The sequence below is a fragment of the Schistocerca serialis genome, chromosome 5 (assembly GCF_023864345.2).
Source record: "Schistocerca serialis cubense isolate TAMUIC-IGC-003099 chromosome 5, iqSchSeri2.2, whole genome shotgun sequence".
Taxonomy (NCBI): Eukaryota; Metazoa; Arthropoda; class Insecta; order Orthoptera; family Acrididae; genus Schistocerca; species Schistocerca serialis.
Window position 1 is genome coordinate 717476941 of NC_064642.1, and position 17941 is coordinate 717494881.

The window sequence follows — 17941 nt, forward strand, 5'->3', positions numbered from 1 at the left end:
CAGTTTTAATCTGCCAGGAAGTTTCATATCAGCGCACACTCCGCTGCAGAGTGAAAATCTCATTCTGGAAACATCCCCCAGGCTGTGGCTAAGCCATGTCTCCGCAATATCCTTTCTTTCAGGAGTGCTAGTTCTGCAAGATTCGCAGGAGAGCTTCTGTAAAGTTTGGAAGGTAGGAGACGAGGTACTGGCAGAAGTAAAGCTGTGAGTACCGGGCGTGAGTCGTGCTTCGGTAGCTCAGTTGGTAGAGCACTTGCCCGCGAAAGGCAAAGGTCCCGAGTTCGAATCTCGGTCGGGCACACAGTTTTAATCTGCCAGGAAGTTTCATATCAGCGCACACTCCGCTGCAGAGTGAAAATCTCATTCTTGAACATGGTTGTTTGGTTGGCTGATTGGTTGGTTGCATGGATGGATGATTAAAGGGACCAAACTACTAGGTCATCAGCCTTTCTTCCTCAAACACACAAGTCTGTAGACTGTACATCAGAGGTAGATACGGGACAAAAAAGGAGAAAGGGAAGATATAGGAAGAAAGTCACGCGAGATGCCTTATTCACAGAGCAGCCGGAAGCCCCCGAAAGAAGAATGCAATGAGGGGACATACATCCCCCAACCCCTACTGTTGCCAGAGGTTCACCACTCAGAAATTACCTAGGAAAGACTATCAAGATGGGCAGGGCAACAGAAGCACAGATACACGTAAGTTGAACAGACCATGTGAGAGGGTGGGAGGAGAAGTAAAAGAGAGGATAGTGTGAGTGCCAGGCAGGACCACCAAAGCCAGACAGCCACAGCCCAGCCTGGACAGTAGAGGCAAAAGCATGTCCTGTCAACCCTCAATGGGCCGATAAGGTTAAGTCCCCCCCCCCCCCCCCCCCCCGCCCCTCCCACCTTATATATACAGAGAGCGGTAAAAGCCCCCTTCATGAACTAATATGTCAGCCACTGAGGCATCATATCCTAATACCAGAGGTAGCAAGTCAGGGAGATTAAGAGTCCGCCACAGGGCAGCAAGGTTGGGTAGGTCCTCATGACAGAGGAGATGACCTTGAGTCAGCCAAATATGGTCAATGAAGAGCCTGAAAAGGATGGTAGAGTCTTTATGAGAGGCCTGCATGCATGACCCCCACAGATTTGTAGTCTCCTTTATCTGCCATAGTTAGTTTGGTGAAGTCAGAGTGAGACATTCCTTATTCCAGATCCCTAAAACTTGGTGGCATAATACTGACTGGAAGTCTGTTTCCAGTACACCTATTTCAAGAGTCAGCTTACTGGTAGCCAGTTTGGCTGATTTATCAGAGTGTTCATTCCTTGGGATCCCAATGTGTCCTGGGATCCAGACAGAGATCACCGAACATCCACATTGCTCAAGGGCATATAGGGAATTGTGGATAGCCAAGACCAAGGGATGGCATGGTTAACACTGGTCAAGAGCTTGAAAACTGCTCAAGGAATTACTGCAGATGAGAAAGGACTCACCAGCACAGGAACAGATATGCTAAAGAGCACAAGAGAAGGCTAACAACTCCACAGTAAAACACTACAGCCATCTTGCACAACGCAGTTCAGGATGTCCTCCATGAGGCTTATGTGACCACCAACCATTAAGCTATCAGTGTAGACTACTTATAAATCCCAGGATGCACCAAAGATGGAGAAAAATTGGTGGTGATAGCCTCGGAATGAACCAAGTCTTTCAGATCTTGTGATAGGTCAAGACAAAGATGTGGCCAAGGGAGGTGCCGCGGAGGTGGTAGAATAAACAGTTGGAGTTCAAAGAGGATGGACTGCATGTGGACTCCTGCTCTGGATCACCATTGCAGGAGATGGATTTCAGTGTTTGGAAAGAGTAGCAGTAGTTTCGATCCTTAGGGGAGCTGCAAATGTGTGTAGCTTAATTGACAAACCGTTGTTGGCATCTGATCCCAAATGGAGGGGCCTCAGACTCTACAAGTAAGCTGCTCACAGGGCTAGTTTTTAAGGCTCCTGTCGCAAGCTGAACCTCACAGTGGTGTAATGGATCCAGTATCCACAATGCTGAGGGTGACAGTGCTTTGTAAAGCTGCAGAAGGGTAGTGTGATCTGCACCCGAGCTGGTGTTACTCAGGCATGAAGTGTATTGAGGCGCAGCCAGCACTTTTACTTAAGCTGGTCAAGATGGGAAATTCATGTAAAATGAGCATTGGAGACCAGTCCTAAAAAGCAATAAGTCTCCACCACATTGAGTAGTTTCTCGTCGAGGTAAAGTTCTGGTTGTGGGTGAACAGTACGACGTTGACCGACGTGCATGAAGCAAGTCTCGGCAGTTGAAAACCAAAATCCATGGATGAGTGCCCATGTCTGTGACTTTTGTATTGCACCTTGCAGTTAACATTTGGTGATACCCACATTAGAGGAGGAATAGTGTACGATGCGACAGGAAGTTTTGGATAAAAATCGAGAGTGGACTCCGGAGACACCACTCGTGTGAAATAGCAAGGATGTGGTGTTGGCATGTGGTGTCATAAGCCTTTTGCATGTTGAGGAATATGGTTATAAGGTGTTGATTTTGGGCAAAAGCTGCCTGGATGGCAGACTCCAGGTAAACAACATTATCAGCAGTGGAATGGCCTTGGCAAAAACCACACTGGGACTGAGCAAGAAGACCCATGGGACCCAAGGAGCCAGCACAGCTGCTGGCTCACCATACATTCAAGCAAATTACAAGAATAGTTGTGGGACTTATTGGGCAATGACCGTCTATCTCTAGAGGGTGCTTAACTGATTTCAGCACTGTGACAATGATGCTTTCTCGCCACTGCAATGGGAACTAATTCCCAGTCCAGATGCGATTAAAGATGGCAAGGGTACAACGCTAACAATCCACCGGTAGGTGCTTGATCATTTGGTTGTGGATGAGGTCTGACCCTGGGGCTGTATCAGGGCAGTGGGTTTGGCCACTGATGGATTCCCACTTGTTGAATGGAGCATTATATGGTTCCAGGTGGAATTTAGTAAAAGATAATTGCTTACGTTCCACCTGTTGTTTTAGAACACTGAAGTGTGGGTTGATAATTTTCAGATGCAGAGGCTCGAGCATAATGCAGAACAAAATGTTCGGTGTTGGTCAGTGTAGACAGCGTCATTTAAGGTAACACTAAGTCACCTACAGGTGTCTGGTATCTGTAGAGGCATCTGATCTTAGCCCAAACCTGTGAAGGAGAGGTACGTGGTCTGATGGTTGACATGCACCATTCCCAGCATTCTCACTTCCGTCGTTTTATTAGGTGGCAGAATCGGGCATGGAGCCACTTAAAGGCAATGAGGTGCTGCACTGATGGGTACTGCTTATTGCGTTTGAGAGCCTGTCTATGATCTCTAATGGTCTCTTAGATTTCTGATGACCAACGAGATACTGTCTCCGCTGGGATGGTCCTGAGGAACAAGGTATCACTAAATCAGTTGAAGCAGTGGTGAGCCAAGGGTGACAGCAGAGACACATGCACCCCAGTCAGCATTATCAAGAGCTCATATGGGCAGGTGATCAGGGAAGTGACACCAAGGGGGGACAGGGATATCAGGAAGGGATTGCTACCACACAGGTCATTGTGGACGCTTCAGTGGATAGATGGGAGGGAAGACAAGGGCTGTAAATGGGAAGGTCAATGGTCGAGGAAGTTTCGTGCACCTCCCTGAAGTGTGTGGATGTACCAGTGCTCAAGAGGCAAAGGTCAAGTTGCGCCACTAAGTTTTTGAGGTCTTTACCATAGCCAGTAATCATGTTTCCAACCCACAAAGGGTTATGGGTGTTGAAATCACCCAAGATTAGGAAAGTTGGGGGGAGCTGAGAAACCAATGCAAGCAATGTGTTCTGAGACACTTCACCATTGGGAGTAAACAATGCAGATGGCAGTCTCCTGAAACTGCCCTTATGCAAACAGCCACACCATCCAGAGATATATTAAGAGGCACAAGTTCACTCTTTAGACTGTCCAGAACATTAGTGCAAACAACTCCTGACACCCTGTCATAGGTAACATGATTCTTATAATATCCCCAATATCCATGAATAGCAGTTGCATTCTAGTCCAAGCTGCTGGAGTTGGTGGTCATGTGTATACAAAGTGTGCTTGTTAGTGTGTGTGAATGGTATGTGTTTCTCTTTTGCTGAAGAAGGCTGTGGCTGAAATCTTAATGTAAGTGTATGTTAACTGTGCCTGTCTGCAACATAATGTGCCTTTTTTTATGGTAAGTAGCAATCTATCTTTTCGTACATTGTTGATATTCCCACCTGGAGTTTACATTGTCTGAAAATATTTCAGGAGGTTTATTTGTTTGTTTCCAAGGCTAGCAATTATTTGAAGAGTAAAAGTAGCTGAACATAATTGTTTGAGGATCTCAGTAATTTGCACCTTCCAGTTCAAGTTTTCATTAGTATGTACACCTACAAATTTGGAGCAGAATACCCATTTACCAACTCCTGCCCATGTGTTACATCAATCATTGGTATGATTATTTATTGCACAAAACCATATATAGTGAGTTTTTTTCAAAATTTACGGGAGGTATGTTTTTAGACAATCACTTAATAATTTTTTGAAATATATCATGAACAATCTCTTCTTTTGCTTTCCCGCTAATGAGATTTATTATAATACTAGTGTCATCTGCAAAAATTACCAATTCTGTTGAATGTTAAGTGGAATGTCATTCACATACACTCCTGGAAATGGAAAAAAGAACACATTGACACCGGTGTGTCAGACCCACCATACTTGCTCCGGACACTGCGAGAGGGCTGTGCAAGCAATGATCACACGCACGGCACAGCGGACACACCAGGAACCACGGTGTTGGCCGTCGAATGGCGCTAGCTGCGCAGCATTTGTGCACCGCCGCCGTCAGTGTCAGCCAGTTTGCCGTGGCATACGGAGCTCCATCGCAGTCTTTAACACTGGTAGCATGCCGCGACAGCGTGGACGTGAACCGTATGTGCAGTTGACGGACTTTGAGCGAGGGCGTATAGTGGGCATGCGGGAGGCCGGGTGGACGTACCGCCGAATTGCTCGACACGTGGGGCGTGACGTCTCCACAGTACATCGATGTTGTCGCCAGTGGTCGGCGGAAGGTGCACGTGCCCGTCGACCTGGGACCGGACCGCAGCGACGCACGGATGCACGCCAAGACCGTAGGATCCTACGCAGTGCCGTAGGGGACCGCACCGCCACTTCCCAGCAAATTAGGGACACTGTTGCTCCTGGGGTATCGGCGAGGACCATTCGCAACCGTCTCCATGAAGCTGGGCTACGGTCCCGCACACCATTAGGCCGTCTTCCGCTCACCCCCCAACATCGTGCAGCCCGCCTCCAGTGGTGTCGCGACAGGCGTGAATGGAGGGACGAAAGGAGACGTGTCGTCTTCAGCGATGAGAGTCGCTTCTGCCTTGGTGCCAATGATGGTCGTATGCGTGTTTGGCGCCGTGCAGGTGAGCGCCACAATCAGGACTGCATACGACCGAGGCACACAGGGCCAACACCCGGCATCATGGTGTGGGGAGCGATCTCCTACACTGGCCGTACACCACTGGTGATCGTCGAGGGGACACTGAATAGTGCACGGTACATCCAAACCGTCATCGAACCCATCGTTCTACCATTCCTAGACCGGCAAGGGAACTTGCTGTTCCAACAGGACAATGCACGTCCGCATGTATCCCGTGCCACCCAACGTGCTCTAGAAGGTGTAAGTCAACTACCCTGGCCAGCAAGATCTCCGGATCTGTCCCCCATTGAGCATGTTTGGGACTGGATGAAGCGTCGTCTCACGCGGTCTGAACGTCCAGCACGAACGCTGGTCCAACTGAGGCGCCAGGTGGAAATGGCATGGCAAGCCGTTCCACAGGACTACATCCAGCATCTCTACGATCGTCTCCATGGGAGAATAGCAGCCTGCATTGCTGCGAAAGGTGGATATACACTGTACTAGTGCCGACATTGTGCATGCTCTGTTGCCTGTGTCTATGTGCCTGTGGTTCTGTCAGTGTGATCATGTGATGTATCTGACCCCAGGAATGTGTCAATAAAGTTTCCCCTTCCTGGGACAATGAATTCACGGTGTTCTTATTTCAATTTCCAGGAGTGTAGATAAGGAATAGGAGTGAACCCAAAACTGATCCTTGAGGGACTCCCTTTGTGATTGCTCCCCAGTCACCACAATTTTCTATCTATCCAACATTGTTTGAATTATTCAGCACAAATTTTTGCTTTCCATTTGTCAAGTATGGTGCAAGCCAGCTGTGTGTAAAAACATCAGTTCCATAAAACTTCAGTTATTCTGAGAGAGTAATATGAGCCACCAAATGCCTTGAAAAATCGCAAAAAAAGAAAGAAAAGGAAAGAAGAAAAAAACAACTGGTGATATTTTATTATTTGAGGCTTGTACTATTTGCTGGGTAAATGTATAAATAGCATTCTCAATTTAGCAACCCCTCTGGAATCCAAACTGTGATCTACTATGTAAATTGTTTTTACTTACATGTGAGACTACTCGAGTACATTACTTTTTTGAATATTTTGGAAAAATACTGATGGTCCTCTTTTCAGTATATGGGATGAATTGTCAAAGTGATTTTCTGGTGCTATGAATGGCTTGAATCTGTTCTGCTGCATCTGAGACCTCTTGCATGTAGAAGCTGATGAAGATGCTCCAACTAGACCAGAAACTATGGACAGTCTGCATTCACAAGCAATATGCATGAAGAAATTCAGTGATTGTTATAAATTATGAAGGTATTTATACATACCCAGTCTGCAAGCCACCCTATGGTGCGTGGTGGAGGGTACCACGTATTACTGCTAGTTGTTTCCTTTCGTGTTCCACTTACAAATAGAACAAAGGGATACCCTAAATGACTGTCCATAAGCCTTCATGAGAGCCCCAATTTCACTCCCCTTATGTTTGTCATCCTTAAGCAAAATGTACATTGGCAGCAGTAGAATCAATCTGCAGTCAGGCTCAAATGCCAGTTCTCTAAATTTCCACTATAGTGCCTTGCAAAAGAGAGCATTGTCTTCCCTCCAGGGATACCCATTTGAGTTCATGAAGCACTTTTATAGTACTTGCTTGGTGATGGAACCTTCTGGTAACAATTCTAGTAGCATGCCTCTGAATTGTTTCAATGTCTTCCTTTAATCCAACCTGGTGGGTATCCTAAACACTCAAGCAGTGCTCAAGAAAGGGTTGCACTAGTGTTCTACATGCCATCTCCTAAAGGATAAGCTATATTTTCCCAAAATTCTCCCACAAAAATGAAGTCAAGCATTCGTCTTCCCAACTACCAACCTGACATGCTCATTCCATTCCATATCTCCCTGCAGTGTTATGTATAAATATTTAATCAATGTGATAGTGTCAAGTAGCTATACTGCAACATTACAGTTCTTATTTTACTTTTTTTACTCCTCTGCTTTGACTTACACTTTTCTACATTTAGAACAGAGACACCCCGAAAGTGCCAGAAAATTCTGTGCCACCCAAGTTTTGCTTCTTATAATCTCATAGATTGATTTTTAACATACCAGACCTGTCTGCAAATCCCATAAAGGCATTGTAACCTTCACAGTATCAGGTCATGAAATTTCTACATAGGAACCATATTTACATTTCTGAGATGGTGTGCTTATGTTTTCAGTACTGAGAAAATGTGAAAGAAACTGTACTGGTTTTCAATATTCCAAATGTTAGCAAACAGTTAACTCTGTTATGAGACGCATAAGAACTGACGTGTAGCAATCACTGAGAGTTGGGTCAGAAGACCAGTACTCTCTATATGAATGATACTTATTGATCCACATTAATAAATTAATGGCGATAAATTTCTTCATTTCATCAATACTAGTTGGTCAGAAAGGTGTGGAACCTTCAAGCTTTTGAGATCCATACAAAATTGTTTCAAGCAGTAGATGGTCTAGTAAATCATTGCCGAATAAGAAGCCAAAAATTTAAATGCAGCTTGTTGCTTTGTCAGAAGGAATATATGAACCACATTCATGTGAAAATCAGTAGTTTCTTTTGCAAATATCTCTTGCACCCATTTGATATGCTCTATTAGTTCTGCATCATCATTACACACATTACTGTCATTGTTGCCATTAATAATACAAAATGAGTCACTTTCAACACAAACACTATCACACAAATTTTCTCCAAGTGCAACTATGTTTACATCAGATGCAATAAGTTGTGGTTGTTTATTAATTCAGTCTGATGCTCTTTCAATATCTGAAGCAGCTGAGTCCATATCACTTGGAATTTCAACAAATATGTCCATTAGCACAACTGTAATAGCGTCACAAGCTCTAAATCATTTGTTTCCTCTTGACGTGGTCTATTGTTCATACTGACACTGTGTGAAGCAAAAAATCTGAATCAAGATTTACTGCCTGAAGGCCATTATTCCTTTGGTTTCAGACTGAAACTACCAACTCTGTTATTTGTTTTAATATCTGTATATTTTGTGATGTGTTTGGAGAAACTGGTTCGATGTGCTAACGCAAGGAATATTTTGTAGGGTAAACTCATAGCAACTCAAAGAGAAAGACTGTTGTCATGGTACTTGAGCAAATGGACACTATGATGAAATGGTAACAGAAACAAGGACAACAAAGTAAGGACAGTGACTGTTGGTAAAAGAAAAAAAAAAAAACTGATTGCAAGTCAAGACCAGAAGACAAGACCATACATATTGTAAACAGCTGTGATCCCGAATTTTTAGAAATTTTGTAAGTTATCTTGTAATGCTACAAATGAGAAATTCTTATTATTATCAGCTTCTGTGTGACTACGCTGACAGATTATGAACTATAAATACTTACATGTGAAATTCTGAGCAGAGGAGGTGGGCGGGCAGGGGGGGGGGGGGTTATGTGGTATAATCAAGCCTGAAACACTTTCAGCATTCTTCAATACTGTTGGGCATCAGTAAAGTTAATTTATAATATGTTCATTTAAAACTGTACCCACCATAATTCATTATTTAATACATAATTAGTTGTATCTTATGTATTTAGAATAAATTTTGAAGATTTAACATAAAAATCTGCAAATTTAAATCTAGTAAGTTTCGATAATTAGTTATCAGTTAATGTCTAACAACTGTGGTTAATTCAGTCACTTTCATTGTTATCTGGATAAACAGACTAATGAAACAGTTGAATGTATGAACATTATTTATTAGTTGAATACTACCCACCCAAAAAACACAAGCAAACAGTGACAAAGAATAACACAAACTGAAATCAAAGAACACAATCACATAGTAAATTTTGGTGAAAACGGTAAAGTTTGTCTGTAAATAGTTGTCACAGACCCTCTCTCCCCAGCTAATGCATTAGCGAGAGAGCATGAAAGCAAGGCTGGACAAAATGAAGTCCTGAAACCATCCATAGGTAGATGGAGTAGTTGGCCTATGCTGCAGTGGAGCATCCACTGGCAAGTCCGCAATCAAATGACAGTGGACCTATAGAAATAATGACTGAAAGTAGCCCATAATTATAGACCCTGCCTGAGATTTGTTCCTCATCTGCATCAGCAGGCAAATCGAAGGTGTTAAGTACTGTGATGGTGTGCCACAATGGGTGGGCAGATTAGTGGTGAAGGTGGCAACATGAATTTTGACAAACAGGCCAGCCAAGCATATGTCCAGGATGTCGACTGTAAAAACTGCACACTGTGGAGTTGGAGTGGACAGTTTTTGTCACACACGCTGCATGACGTTTTGCTGTTAGTGGTGTCCGTGCCCGGGTTGAATGGAGTGTCACTTATCGCCTCTTTGCGGAAGGGCTCTGTCAGGCTGGGAATGATGTCTAGCATCCATGCAGGCTTCATAATGCTTACTGAAACTGTTTGGTGTTTGCCATTCTGTAGGATGTCTATGGTATTTTGCTGACGGCTGAGGACCTGGTGGAAGGGCTCTGTCAGGCTGGGAATGATGTCTAGCATCCATGCAGGCTTCATTCCGCTTACTGAAACTGTTTGGTGTTTGCCATTTTGTAGGATGTCTATGGTATTTTGCTGACAGTTGAGGACCTGGTGGAGGCCTGAGTACTGGGCCTGTAATGCTGCCTGGACCGAGTCATACCACAAAATAATTGTTGTTTGCAAGCCCTCTATTTAGGAAAAAACATGGTACGGTGTGCAGATGTTAGCTCTGTGGTTGCGAACTTGGTTGACCATAGCTTGTCTTGAGCCAGGTGTTCACATTCTTCTATGAACTCAGCTGGCAGAAACCAGAGGGTTGTCACAGATAATGTTGGCAAGCAAGGCTTCCAAGTCATCTTTGTGTGTCACCTCAATACTGAGAAGTATCCACAGTAAGGTCTCTGAACAGATTCCACCAAGCGATATGAGTGCTGCTTTAAGCATGCAGTGTTAGCACTCGACAAGTACATTGCTTTGCAGGTGGCATGCGTGGTATGCTGTCATATAGAACTTGTCAACACTGCACAGTTCACACAGTTTAATGAGTAGCAGGGTTTCAAGTTGGTGGTCCTGTTCAGTTGTTATGGACAAGGGGCACCCAAATCATGCAATCAAGCAGGTGGCAATATACATGTGACTATGTCGGCCAGGATATCAGCAAGGGAGGCAGCTTCAACACAGCTTATAGCTTTATCAACTGTGGACAGGATATAGCGATACCCATCAGACATGGGGAGGGGCTCCAAGATGTCAAGATGGAAGTGGCAGAGATGGCCCTTAGTGATGTTAAATTTATGAAGGGGCTGTTATGCATGCCATTCATCTTTGTTCCTCTGACAGGTTATGCATGCACAAGTCCAGTTACAACAGTCACTCCTGACCCATGCACATATGAAATGTTCGGTGTTGAAATATGTTGCAACTCTGATGCCAGGATGGGCTAGATCATGGATGGATAAAAAACCAGCTTGCTGAAGTGGTATAGGTAAGAGTGGGTGAAGGGTGTCTGTCAATGTGTTACCCAGATTGGTAAAGAGGAACCCAGTAAGCAACATGGCTCAAAGGTTAGCGCACATGTGGAATTCTATTGTAAACTGGATAGCTTGAGGTCATCCTTATGAAGTCAGGCCAGTTCATTCATGTCGACAAGAGTGGTGATGAAACTCACATGTGACAAATAATCTGCAACCACATTATATAGAGACTGTCCAATTATGCCCATGTGTCAGAATCATCTTGGGCAGAGGTCTTCAGTCAGGTTCTGGATGGCATCTGTGAGGGGCCTATCATCAGTAAAAATGGTGAATGTATGCCTTCAATGTCATCACAAAAATGTTGGGCTGCTTCATGGATGACAGGAAGTTTATGGTCAAATCTTGACCACTTGCGCTGGCAACTCACGAGGGTTTTTTAAGAATCTGAGCAGTTCAGTGGTGTCGCTGATGTGTTATTGCAACAACACACCTATCGACATATTGCTCGCAACAGTTGTGACAGATGTGTGTGTCAGGTACTCTTTGAGACAGTGCGATGGCATGGAAGAGTGCCGATTTGAGAGCCTCAAAATCTTGGATCAGGTATTTTCCATTTGCTGGAGTTACTTTTCCTGCCTGAAGCATCTGTAAGATGTGCCTGGACAGAAGCTGCATGTGGCAGGTATCAGCAGTAGAAGTTGTCAGCACCAAGAAATCAGAGCAGTTACTGATAATATGCAGGTAGTGGAAAGTTGCAAATGAAATCTTGTCGGGATGTTGGACAGACCTTTGGTGGTCACAGTACACCCAAGGAAAGTTATGGAACCATGTGCTAGTTGTGATTTTTCCTGGTTAATCTCGATGCTGCCATCATGGAGTGTAGCCCTTATGTGAGCCAGGTGGTGTTCATGTTCCTCAACAGAGGGCAAAAAAAATCAGAATGTCATTGACATAAGTATAGGCATAAGAAAATGGGAGGTTGTAATAGCAAAGAGTCAATAATTCACTGCTAGGTCAGGGCTGCATGTTTGAGGTCATACAGCATAAAGCAGTACTCAATGAGGCCTAATAGGGTTATGAGTGCTGTTTTAGAAATGTCATCTTTGAACATTGGAATTTGCTTTGCTTTACAGAAACCAAGTACACTAAACACACATGTACCTTTGAGAAGCTGTGTGAAGCCTGAATGTTGGGAATCATATAACTGTCCATTACAGTGTGACCGTTCAAAGCTCTATGGTCTCCACATAATCAGTGTGTGGGAGGTGGGTGGGAGATGGCCAGTTCCTGTCTGATGGGTGGGTGATACTGGCATTAAGAAGTTCTTAAATGATCGCATCCGTGTGACATAATTTCCTTGGAGTGAGACAGTGTGCATTATGGTGCAAGGAGGCAGTCTGTAATGTTAAAATCTTGTAGCAAGTACCATTTTTAAGCCTGCCCGGTTAGCCGTGCGATCTAATGCACAGCTTTCCAGACTGGGAAGGAGCACCTGGTCCCTGGCACAAATCCGTCCAGTGGACTTGTATCGAGGTCCAGTGAAGTGGAAGGTTTTTAGGCAGTTCACCATCTGCCTTGGCGAATGCAGGCTGGTTCCCCTTATTCTGCCTCAGCTACACTACGTCGACAAAAGCTGTGCAAACAAGTTCTCCATGCACGCATACACCACGATTACTCTACCATGCAAACATAGGCGTTACACTCATCTGGTGTAAGATGTTCCTTGGGTGGGGGGCGGGAGGGGGGGGGGGGGAGGGTTCCACCAGGGGCCGAACCACACAATAACCCTGAAAGAGTGGATCGGTGTGGGGTGGCGGAGGGGTGAAGTGGACTGCGGTAGTCATCATGGTGTTGTGGACCACTGCAGCTGCAGAGGGAACACCAGAGACAGTGGGGACGGAGCCTCGCCATCATTTCTAGGCCCCCCAGTTAACATACAATACAATACCATTTTGTAATCATGGCTATTTAGCATCATGCATGCATGTGAGAGAAAATACTGCTATTGAGTCATGGGGGAGGGATGAATGCACTGCGACAAGACACTGGGGGGAGGGGGGGGGGGGAGGGGAGGGGCGGGTGTAACGTCACTACACTTATTGTGCTGCAGTAGTTAATGTTGCTGAGCTGCCATAGAGGGCACGGCAACTGCTGCAGGCATGATGTTTGAACACATCGGCTGTGTGATGGTTAGGTGACAGAACATGCAATGAGCATATGACAGTTTATGTGATGCATCATTAATTAATCTTCGAGCTCGACATTGTGAGCACAGAAAGTTGTAGAAGCAGAGTGCATGAATGTACACTTGACCAAGGAGGAGGTGAGTTGAGCCATCAATGTAGAGCGCTCAGAGAGCATGAAGCAGTGGGTCTGTGAACTAGCAGTGGCCATGCCAGCAAGGCCAAATGAGCATGGTATATGTGATCCACTTATGTGATGCAGTAGAGATGCTGTCTGGACATCTGGAGATAAATTGAAGTGTTTGAAAAAGTCATACCAAGCACTGGTTTACTGATGTCAGCAACATGAAATGTCCATGTAAAGTTCAGACACAGGGTAAGATAGACTCTGAGGTCAACTGCCCTGTGCATGCTGATGTGAGACTTGTTAATTGTGCGTATCACAAGTTTGGTTGCAAAGATGTTACCAGGTGCCAAGGAAGTAGGGATGATGGCATCTTCGCCAGTGTCAACAAGGAATTGAATATATGAGTTGTGATCAGATATGTATAGTCTCCCACTCAAGTTGGAGGAAACATTCAATGAAAGATGTTTGACAAGCTACTTTCTGGGATCATTGTGGATCGGAATGCCTGCAGACGGAGTTTGGGACTTTAGATGGTACTTGGCAATTCCTCACTGCATCATCAAATGTGGTGAGACCAACAGAGGGAGTAGACCAACTGTGGAAGTGTCTCATGTGTCGTGCATACCATCTGTTGAGCTTCAGTAGAAGTCTGCCATACATTCAAAGTTAGCTTACACTGCGGTCAGTGTCAGACTGTCAGTTGGAGATCTGATGGAGAGAGCATGTGCAGGTTGCCACCAGGTGGCTGTGTATCACTGTGCTCTTTTCTTTTTTTGCTTGCTCTTGTGTGACCCCTGCTACTTGAGCGAACATACAGGGGTGGTGGAAGGAGGCGCTGTTGCCAACTTTATCATCAGAATAATTGCCAGTGCTTGGGACTGACTATCTGTGGTGGATGATCCAGTCACTTGGTCTACAAGGCGAAGTTTGTTATCCAGAGTGTCAGACTAGTGTGAAAGAAGCTACAACTGCAGTTCATGAGGAAGTTAAAAAAGCCACAGCATCCACAGTGTGATGTCTAGTATGATCCCAGGGTTGACTTGGGCCCACAAGTGGCACCAAAGCTGTGGCAGAGTTCAGGATACCAGATGTTCATCATGAATGATGTGATGAATGAAAGGTGTTTGATAATAATAGCTTTAGCAGTGGCATATTTATGCTGGGTGGGAGTGCAAAGCACCAAATCACTGTTGAGGTTAGTGTGACTGATTAAACAGAAAAGTGTGTGTGTGTGGTTTGAGGTTTTCGGGCGCTAAACAGCATGGTCATCAGCGCCCACACGCATAGAAACAGGAACACATGCAGTGAAGGGACGAAGACGGACAGCAAACAAGGAGATCGGCTAAAAGACACAGACCTGACGGAGTTACAAATCCTCACATACAGAGGCAAAACAAGAGTAGAAGAAACACACTAAAAAAGGAAAGGAAACACAAGGAAAAGAGAACAGCAATTGAAGTGAAACAAGTAGGTAATCGTGACTGGCGGATCTCTTACCTAAAGCCTGGGTTAGCCAGTCACCCAGCAGCACATTAAAATCCTCTCCCTAAAATCCGAGGCAACAAACTGGACAGGACACAAAACTGTAAGACCTTAACCACAGTCGTTGCATCGTCTTGCAAAATAGAGGGCAAATCCGGTGGCAAGGAAACCACCGCCCTTTGGTCAGAGAATAACGGACAGTCAAGTAAAATGTGGTGGACAGTTATCTGGACGCCACAAGCACTGCAGATTGGGGGGTCCTCCCGCCGGAGTAAAAAACTGTGTGTTAAGGGACTGTGCCCGATGCGGAGGCGAGTGAGGAGAACCTCATCCCGCCTGCATGACTGATAGGACGTACGCCATGGCCGCGTGGTGGCCTTGACCAGACGCAGCTTATTTTCACCGACTACCAGCCACTCCTCTTCCCATTGACGCATAACACGAAAACGCAAAAGGGAGGTAACAGCATGGAGGGGGACGGCACATTCAACAATGTGAGGGAGGGAACATGCATCTTTGGCAGCCACATCCGCCAGTTCATTTCCCCTAATACCCACGTGCCCTGGCACCCAGCAGAAAGAAACCTCCTTCCCCTGCCGTTGCAGGTGGAGTAGGGCATCATGGATGTTCTGGACGACCGTATCCGCTTGGTACAAGTGTTGCATGGTCTGAAGGGCGCTCAGGGAGTCAGAACAGATGAGAAACTTAAGACTGGGAACACATTTCATCTGCTCCAATGCCTGCAAGATCGCAAACAATTCGGCATCAAAGATGGTAAACGCTGCAGGAAGCCGTAACTTGACGACTCGATCAGGGAAAACAACAGCACAACCAACAGAGTCCCCCTGTTTAGAGCCATCCATAAATACTGGTACATGGTCGGCATGCTGGTTTAAAATATCATAAAATAAGGAGGTAAAAACAAACACAGGAGTGCAGCTCCTCCTGTACTCTGACAAGTCTAAAAGGACGCTGGGCCTCTGGAGCAACCAGGGAGGCAGGCGGGTAAAACCCTGGAGTTGGGGTGCCACACGCTCCACACCAAGGGACTCAAGCAAATGCTTGGCACGAATCCCAAATGGTCTCGTTGCCCTTGGACGACTGGAAAAGAGACGTTCCATAGGCGGTCGGGCAACAGTAAGGTACGCAGGGGAGGTAGGACAGGCAAGGAATTGACACACCCGTCGCACCATGAGGAGTTTCCGCCGGATGGCGAGCGGCGGTTCCCCTGCCTCAGCACACAGGCTGGGGATGGGACTGGTACGGAAAGCACCAGTAGCCAGCCTGATACCCTCATGGAGTACTGCGTCAAGAATCTTCAGATACGAAGGCCTTGCTGACCCATACACAGTGCATCCATAGTCAAGACGCGACCAGACGAAAGCCCTATAAAACTGCAGCAGACGCGCCCGATCTGCTCCCCAGGTCCACTGGCTCAGACACTTCAAAATATTCAGCGCCTTCAGGGCCCGCACCTTGAGGTCTTTAAGGTGCGGCAACCACGACAACTTGGAATCAAAAGTGAGGCCCAGGAACCTCACAGTGTCTCTAAAAGGAAGAATGGTGTCCCTCAGACGCAATTCAGGGGAGGTAAAAGCACATCGAGAACGATTAAAATGAACACACACACATTTGTCTGCAGAAAAGGTAAAACCCGTCTTCGCAGTCCATGCCTCTAATCGCTTTATCGTAAGCTGCAGCTGCTGACTAGCAGTGACAAGACTGGAGGAAGAACAGAAAACAGCAAAATCGTCCACAAACACGGAGCACTGGGCAGGACTCTGGATAGTGGACGTGATACTGTTAATGGCGACGGCAAAGAGGGTGACACTTAAAACGCTTCCCTGAGGAACACCATTCTCCTGCACGTACAAATTAGATAGCACATTACCAACCCGATATCGAAAGAGGCAGTGGGAAAGAAAGGACCGAATGAAGATGGGGAGATGGCCACGAAAGCCCCACTGATGGACTTTATTGAGGATAAGGCGGCGCCAAGTAGTGTCATACGCCTTATTAATGTCAAAGAATACACATAGACAATGCTGGTTACGTAGGAAGGCCTGCTGGATGGCCGCCTCAAGCAGGGTCAAGTTGTCTATAGTTGAACGACATCTCCGAAAGCCACACTCAGAGTGGCTAAGGAGCTGCCTGGTCTCGAGCAGCCAAACCAGGCGACGGTTGACCATGCGTTCCAATGTCTTCCCGACACAGCTTGTCAAAGCAATACTCCGATAACTACTGGGATGCATTCGGTCCTTTCCCGGTTTGAGGAGGGGAACCAAAATCGCCTCCCTCCATGAGTCAGGGAACGTGCCGGATGACCATATCATATTAAAACAATTCAGTAGAACTTCCTTGGATGCCAGCAACAAGTGCTGCAGCATGCTGTACAGGATTTGATCATCACCTGGCGCACTATCATGAGCCACAGACAGCGCCGAATCCAGTTCCCACATTGTGAAGGGGCAGTTGTAGGGTTCAGAATTTGGAGACCGGAAGTCCAAGTGATCCCTCTCGATGGCAGTGCAGTAGCGGCAGAAATCTGGATCACAGTTAATAGTGGCAGTAGATTCGGCAAAATACATGGCCAGTGTCTGGGCAATGTCTCTCGGCGCCGTGAGTAGACAACCCTGATGCAGCAATGCCGTGACAGGTAGTTGGCTGCGTTTCCCAGAAATCCTCCTGATGGCTTCCCATACTTTTGTAGAACTAGTGGAGCAGGAGATGGAGTTCAGGAACGATTGCCATGACTGTCGTTTGCTCTCTTTAATCACTCGCCGTGCCTTGGCCCTTGCCACCCGAAAGGCCGCAAGATTGTCAGCTGATGGACGGCACTTGAAGCGGCACAGAGCTGCACGGCGGGCTCGGATGGCTGAGCGGCACTCAGTGGTCCACCAAGGGACAGGGCACCTCTTGGGATGACTTGAGGACCATGGGGTCGACAATTCAGCAGCATGGGAGATCACGGCTGTAACATGGTCGACCCATTCGTGGACGCTGGCACGGTGTTCCAAAACAGCTAAATCGATGAAAAATATCCAGTCAGCTCTGCAGAGGTGCCACCTGGGAGGCACTGGTAATTCCACAGTCTCATCCAGGAGGCGAATCCAAAGGGGGAAGTGGTCACTAGAATGGAGGTCAGCGGCAACCTCCCACAGAGCAGAATCCGCGAGTGCTGGAGAGCAAAAGGAAAGGTCAATAGCTGACGACGACCC

At 46.2% G+C, this 17941-nt stretch overlaps 1 protein-coding gene and 1 non-coding gene across 2 annotated transcripts in view; one reads left to right on the plus strand and one right to left on the minus strand.

Annotated features, from left to right (window-relative positions):
- LOC126481200 (L-asparaginase-like) overlaps positions 1-17941 on the minus strand; it is a 391393-nt gene that overhangs the window by 67628 nt on the left and 305824 nt on the right. The window lies entirely within an intron of this gene.
- On the plus strand, positions 226-300 carry Trnas-cga (transfer RNA serine (anticodon CGA)). Its single transcript has one exon. It is a non-coding gene; the product is annotated as a tRNA-Ser (tRNA).